Here is a 7,623-nt window from a genome sequence, read left to right on the forward strand (position 1 = left end):
ATGTCAAATTCCATTAAGTACGATTCTCAAAATTCAAGTATTTTCAATTTTTTGAGCTGTTTCTTCTGATCTTTATTTCCATATATGTAAATAATATGCTCTAGAAGACACTTGTGAGACATCATGTCAAATCTCCCTGACCTACTCACCGAATGGACATTTCCAAACATATTTGGCAGGCTTCCACATCTAGTTACTCTGTTTTTTTTTTTTTTTTTTTTGGAGAGATTTTCACTGTAGGGCGCGTGCGCTCGCCAGACAGACAGAGAGAGACATAGAGACAGAAAGCGAGAAATCACCCCCCAGGGGGGATGGTCACGCCGCAATCCCTTCTCCTCCATTCTCCTCTTGGGATCTTAGTTACTCTGTTTTTATATAAAAAAAAAATTATTCATCCATTGGCTTACATAAGGATAAAAAGCAGGCTTTAATCTCTTGGGATGACCTTTAAATAAGAAAGATGAGTGAAGGATGTCCTAGATGACCAAGCTTCCCTATTCCCTGGTGGGATAATTCTGAAACAAGTTCTACTTGAGACTTCAGAGGATTACCAGAGGGATAGAATCTCCCAGTCCCTTATCTTAGTAAACGACTGGGTAACACAGTTTTTATTATCAATTATCCATTTTCTGTATTACATTTCCCATGGTCTCATTTCTATTTTCTGAGATTACCTTTTCTGTTAACTATATATTCTCAAGTTTTTGTTTCAGGTTTGGCTTTTAGAAAGAACCCAAGCCAAGACAAGTTGTTATGTAAGTAGAAATTAGAAAGTAGCCCTTCAAATTGAGATTCTAGAACTGGATCACTCCCCAGTCAGATGGCAATAAGGATAACATCTTGATGAGAGCTATGGTGACAATTTCTGGTATGCTTCAGCTTAACATCCCCTGAGAATCACACACATATTTGGTTGGAATGAGAGATAGGTGGAAGAAGCAGTACTGATTACAGCAATCATTCTTAAAGTATAGTTCCTGGGTCAGCAACATTAACACTACCTGGAAACTTATCAGAAACTTAAATTCACATGCCCTTCCCTAAATGCAAAAACAGAAATTTGAGAGTAAAGTCCAGAAATTTGTTATTTAAGAAGCTCTCTAGGTGATTCTGATGTATGCTAAAGTTTGAGAACCACGATCCCACTGGACTGGCTCTTTGGAAATTTGGACGTGAAGATGAACTGTTGAAAACGGGGTAGAGATGCCTCATTGCTTGGCAAATAATTAAGATAGATATCAGAAGACTTGGAAAATTGGCCTGTTAGAATGGATTTATTTAGTGAGACCAGCAATTGATTATGTTCACTAGGTGGCCCAAAGATCACTTCTTTCCTTATGGCAATTATAAGTCTTATAGTGAGAGGCCTCAGCATCTTTGAGAAGCACAATGCTAGCTGTCTTGTATAGCAAAGGATTGTAGTAAAAGATGCTAACAAGTGAGCTGAAATGTTTCCATAATAGGAAATACAATGTAAGACTAAATAACATCAGAGACAAAGTGAATATATATATATATATATTTTTTTTGAGAGGTTTTTGCTATAGGGCGCGTGCGTTCGCCAGACAGACAGACAGAGACATAGAGACAGAAAGTGAGAAATAACCCCCCGGGGGGATGGTCACGCCGCAATCCCTTCTCCTCGCAATCCCTTCTCCTCTCGGGATCTTGGGCATGCATGCACATGCGCCCGGCATGAGTTTTAAGTCACCGGGTCCGGGACGCGAACAGCAGTCGACTACGTGGGAGTCCAGCGACATAGCCATTACACTAACTGCTGGTTCCCACTTAGTGAATATTGCTATTGCTAAGGCAAGAAAAAGACAGTCTTGGTGCTTCAATTTATAGGGATCTGTACTAGTATACTGGTAACTAATATACCATGTTATTCCTAGCAGTTCAAGAGAATTACCAACTAGAGTACTGTTTGATTTGCACAACTAGAAAAAAATAAATAAAAAGCTTGTGTATAATGAAAAAAAATTTAATAAAAATCTTTCATTGCCACAGTAAAAAAGTAAAACCTTTGCCAAATTTCTAGATTTGTGCCAAATGACAAACTCAGAACCTATTATTTTAAAGGGCATGCCAGTTCCTTTGACAGACTCCAAAAGTCTTATTGCAAACACATAAAACATCCCCACAAACTTGCCCCAGAAGAAACTAGAGTAAAAATAACTTGAAAATGTAGAAACTCAGATATTTTGAGGGTTCTGGCCTACAGGATTTGAACTGACACTACTTGTGGACCTAACAAATTGCCATGTTTCCCGTTAGAATGATGTCTCATAAAGGCCAGATGATAAATGTATTTCTACCCCAAATTCATTTCATAGTGGTTTCAGTGGGATGGTGGACACATGCTGTAGTAATTTTTCTAACCCAAAAGTATATAATTCAGAGAATTATACTGATCATCAGGCATAACTTTTATATTACAACTCCAGCCTGTGGATTAAGAGCAATTAAGAAAGTAAAAATATTCAACCACCCTATTGAGTCCTTAAAATATTCTTCCTCCTCACCCTCACTTAAGTTGGTGTATCAGAAACAAAAGTACATCCCAGTTAGGATACAATACCTATCTTTTTTTTAGAGTTTTACCAGGCTTGTATTGAGCTCAAGATCCTCCAGCTTCAGCCCTCTGAATTTTGGGGATTGCGGATACACACCACCATTCCTAGCCATTAGATAGGTCAAGGAATTTAACCTAGGCCTCCCATGTCACAACCTCTAGGGCATAATATCTTAGCAGCATGCCACCAGGGCTGTATTAATATTTAAATATTTTAAAAATAAAATGTACTAAGCAGAAATAATAACGATGTAGAGTTTCATCATATGAAAAAGTAAAATATTAATACATGGCAATAATAATATAAAGGTTGGGATGGAAAAACTGAATTTACCCTTAGAGTCTCTGGAATGAATATAGCCTTGTTGAATGTCATGTCTCTAGCCTCCAAAATTCTAGGAAAATATATCTCTGTTGTTCTAGGCCACCAAGTTGATGGTCATTTGTTTTGGCAGCCTCAGAAATCTAATACGACACTTGTTTTTAAGGGGTTTATATATTTTTTTACATAGACATTTCTGTTTTGTCCAGAATTTCTATCATCAATTCACTTCTGATAAATTTTATAAAAAAATAAGAGAATACAAATTATAAATAACATTTATGAGAATATCATTATGGCAAATAGAGAATGCTAGGGTCATTTTCTTCCACCTGAGGGGATTATGAAACATAGAACTCAAAAATTTTAACCAGGAATGTAAGAAAGAAGACAACCTTTTAACTAAGAATACAAAAGAGAAGGCAACCTGAATATTTCTGGAGATTAACATGACTCCTTGCTATTAGAGAATTCAGCCAGCTCTTTGTCTTTAAGTAATGTAAGAATCTAGCTAGGAATTAAACAATAGTTTACACTGCAGTAAAGAGCATAAGGACAATTGGTTAGAAAGCAAATGGAAGTTGAAGTATCTGGGGAAAGCAGTCTAGAAAATCAAGCATGAGAGAATTTAAAAATTAAATTATAGAGATTAAGAATATCTAAATAACAGTAAAAGTAGCCTCTAACTGTGCTAGTTTGACTTATTTCATACCTTGTTCTAAATTGTTTCACTAACATTCAACTTATTAGATATTCTACTAAATATTAGATATTCTACTAAATATATTCTACTAAATATTATCTATGTAAGTAGATAATATAGCTACTTACACAAGAAAAGCTCAAATGAGGGGTGTTTGAAATCAAAACTAAAACCAATACACTGCTATACATATTTGTCAATTATAAACCAAAATCTAGCTGAACATATTCATGAGGTAATACCTCTGCAGCACTGGCTTTACTAACTGACACTACTTGTGGACCTAACAAATTGCCATGTTTCCCGTTAGAATGATGTCTCATAAAGGCCAGATGATAAATGTATTTCTACCCCAAATTCATTTCATAGTGGTTTCAGTGGGATGGTGGTCTGCTGTTGGTAAACATCAAAACCAATTCTAAATAGTTTATTAACTAAGAAATTTAAGAGGTGGTCACTGTTCTCTGGATGGTAGGAATAAGGGAAGACAGGGAATCTAGTTTTATTATTTTATGACTGTATTACTTTGATACATTGCATATTAATTTGATGTTGCTAAAGAATTTCAGAAAAAATTAATAACGGCCACTTTATTAATTTGGAATTAATTTACCTTATGAAAAATTCATGAAATTATAAAACATGAATAAATTCTAAGGTAAATTAATTTAAGTGGATTAATTCCTAGGTTCATTCAGTTCTAATTTTTTTTCATGTGACATATTTCCCTTATACTCGTCATTTTCTCTTTCACATTAAAGTAACCTAATTTAGTAAAGATAGGTATATTTGAAGTGTGATTAAGGCCAATTATTTTTATTCAGAGGACTACTTTTGGCACTCAGTCTTGTTTAAGACATTTTGTTTTATTATAAAGGTAAAAAACACATGGTGAAAAATAATACTGGGACCAGCAGGATATGTAGTGGTTAAGGTGCTGGACTCTCACACGCGATAGTAGTTGAGTCCTGGATTCTGAAGCTTGAAACTCATACCAGGGGTATGTGCATGAGTACCCAAAATCCCAAGAGGAGAACGGAGGAGAAGGAATAGTGGCATGGCCATTCCCCGCCCAAGGAGTGATTCTCACCTTTTCTCTCACTATCTCTCCCTATATCTCTGGCAAGTGTATGCACCTTGCAGCAAAAATTTCACTAAAAAAAAAAGAAGAAAAGAAAAATAACATCAATTATGTTCATTTCTCCATATCAGATTTTAGCTCCAGGTTCCTTTTGTTTGTACAGGTATAAATTAAGGAAATATTTAAATATTTCATTTCACATCAGGGTTTTGTATCATGCTTCCTACTGTTGACAATAGGCTCCAACTGCAAATGTGCATATGTAATGTGGAAATCAGCTATTATCACTCCCCCTAGGGATTTACATCACATTGTACACGTTTTTATTTTTTCCTCCGCGTTTCTAAAAAATCCCAAGAGGATTTTTCATAATCATGGTCCCTTCTGTTCTTATTTTCCTGCTTCTGCTTAATTATTTTAGATTATAGATTATCTTACTTTTCCCCATCTGTAGTTTTTATTTGACCTCACATAGACCCAGATGTGGAACTTGGACTATTTTCTTAATTCACAAAGATAATGTTTCTTCCCACTTAATAGCTATGTTTGTGCACCGACTAATGCATGATTCAATGAAGAGGAGGGAAGTGTCAAACACAAACACCTTTGTAATGAAAATGAAATGTTCTGTCCTATAGCATTGAGGGCTTTAATTTCACCATTCTTTCTGACTGCATAGTGTCATCTAATCATTTCTATTCCTCCTTTCCTACTCACACCCCTTCTTTTCCATTATTCAACCCTTTTAAGTCAACCAAGTAGAAAGTTGTATATTCTTGTCTTGATCTAAGGATGACTTAGGAAAAAAAAAAAAAAGAAACTTGAAGTTAGAAATTATTAAAAACCATTAGACTGGCCTAAAAATGAGTAGACAGAGAATAATACACTATGACAAAGGGAAATCCTGAATTTTACTGGAAAAGAGAGTAGAATCAACAAATGAGAGAAAAAATAAACATTGATGTGGGATAAAAGTTGGTTCCTAGTTCTGTATACCTCATAGAGCACAGAATCACAGAAATCAATGTTTTTAACTTGTTCCAAAAAAGGAGAAGATCAACAGTAACAAAATAGTAGAGAAAGATAAAGGAAAAATAGAATTGACCATCAGATGTGGTAAGAAGGTAGATGATAATCGTAAGACTAGTTTTAGGTTGAATCAGCATGGCGGCGCCCATGTAATCTGGTCCGACAGCGAAAGGGACGGCGGAGGAGTAGCGGGCACCAAGGGGGTCAGAAGTCATCATGCTGAGGACCACGTGGAGAGTGCTGAGTTCGATTCGGCCCCAAGCAGTAAAAGTAACCCAGGCCTCGGCCCTGGGGCTTCCGGGAGGAGGGAGCACTAGGCTTTCTCCCAACCAGTGGGGTCTGCAGCTCGAAGTCTCCTCCAGGCCACCCACGGATAATGCCGTCCAGAAACCAGTCCAGCCCAGCCAAGACAATGACCTGCTCCCTTCTACACTGCTCAAAGACTATTAGAATGCCCCTGGAATTGAGAAAGTGGATGGCGTCATGAAAAGACTTTTGTCTCTGGAAATGGCCAACCAGAAAGAGAAGCTAAAAGTCCAGCAAGAACAGCTGATGAACAAGGTGATGTCAAACCTTGAGGACAACAGCTCCCTGGAGGCTCGAATTGTTGCCTTGACCGTCATGATCCGCAATTATGAAAAATACCTGCAGAAACACCGAAAGAACAAAGCATACAAACACTATCTGCTGAAGAGCACTGATCAGAGGAAAAAGATGCTCAATTTCCAGAATACCAACTACGATGTCTTCGAGAAGACATGCAGAGAGCTGGAGAAAGAATACACCTTCCCCCTGTTGTACTACCGAACAGTCCACAGCTGCTTAAGTGACCAAGAAGGCTCTGTGTATTTGGGTTTTTCAGGTTTAGAAGTTGAAGAAGCAACAAAGGACCTTAAAAGCTGCAGCCGCTGGGACCAGCAGTTAGCGTAATGGCTATGTCGCTGGACTCCCAACGTAGTTGACCACGGTTCGAGTCCTGGACCCGGTGGCTTAAACTCACGCCGGGCGTGTGTGTGTGCGTGTCCAAGATCCCAAAAGGAGAATGGAGGAGAAGGGATTGTGGCATGGCCATCCCCTCTGGGGGGTGATTTCTCACTTTCTATCTCTCTGTCTCTCTCTCTCTGTCTGGCAAACACATGCACCCTATAGCAAAAACCTCTCAAAAAAAAAAAAGCTGCAGCAGCTGCAGCCCCAAAACAAGACTAGAGGAATCCAGAGCTCTTCCAAAGCCGAACCACAGCACTCAAAACCAATAAATTATGTTAAAATGTTTAAAAAAAAAAGACTAGTTTTAGTGAAATATTTTAAATAAAAATTTAGGATTAGACTGCGGGTAACTAGGAGGTGAAAAGTTGGAGATAAGTACACACACCTCCTTGATCTGTCCTGCTCTAATACAGTTTTGATTAGAGAAAGATCTATATAAAAGAAGATACAGAATCTGGGAGACTTTGTTTTATTAAGATGGTAGAAATTACAGGATGATTGTAGGCTGATGATGATAATAATAGACCAAAGAAAATTTATTTTGCAAGTGAGCAAGTTAGACGAGAAAAGACAATAAACTCAGGCTCAGTGGAGAGGTTGGTTTTAGAAGCAGAACAAGTTTTTATTTTGACCAGAATGAATGGCAAGATACAATTATCATGCAGACAAGTTTATAGATTGTGACAAGGACATTTATTGTTTGATGATTTATATGTAAAATAAGAAAAAAAATGATATCTATTGAATACTGAATATGAGAGAAGAGGTATTTCCCAAATGGTTTGCTATAGCAGAAATTGTTAACAGAAACACATGTAGCAGTAACTTGAATGTCATCCTCAATGGTGTTAGTCATTTTAAATGATTCCCTTTTTCAAGATGTAGGTGAAATTGTATTTCACTGTTAAATTTGCAGATGAACTTTT

At 37.1% G+C, this 7,623-nt stretch overlaps 1 pseudogene; it reads left to right on the forward strand.

Annotated features, from left to right (window-relative positions):
• Positions 1-5,926: 5,926 nt before the first annotated feature.
• LOC102474676 (28S ribosomal protein S15, mitochondrial pseudogene) lies at positions 5,927-6,635 on the forward strand (annotated as a pseudogene).
• The last annotated feature ends 988 nt before the right edge of the window (positions 6,636-7,623 follow it).

Source organism: Tupaia chinensis, unplaced genomic scaffold (genome assembly GCF_000334495.1).
Source record: "Tupaia chinensis unplaced genomic scaffold, TupChi_1.0 Scaffold144474_1, whole genome shotgun sequence".
Lineage (NCBI taxonomy): Eukaryota > Metazoa > Chordata > Mammalia > Scandentia > Tupaiidae > Tupaia > Tupaia belangeri.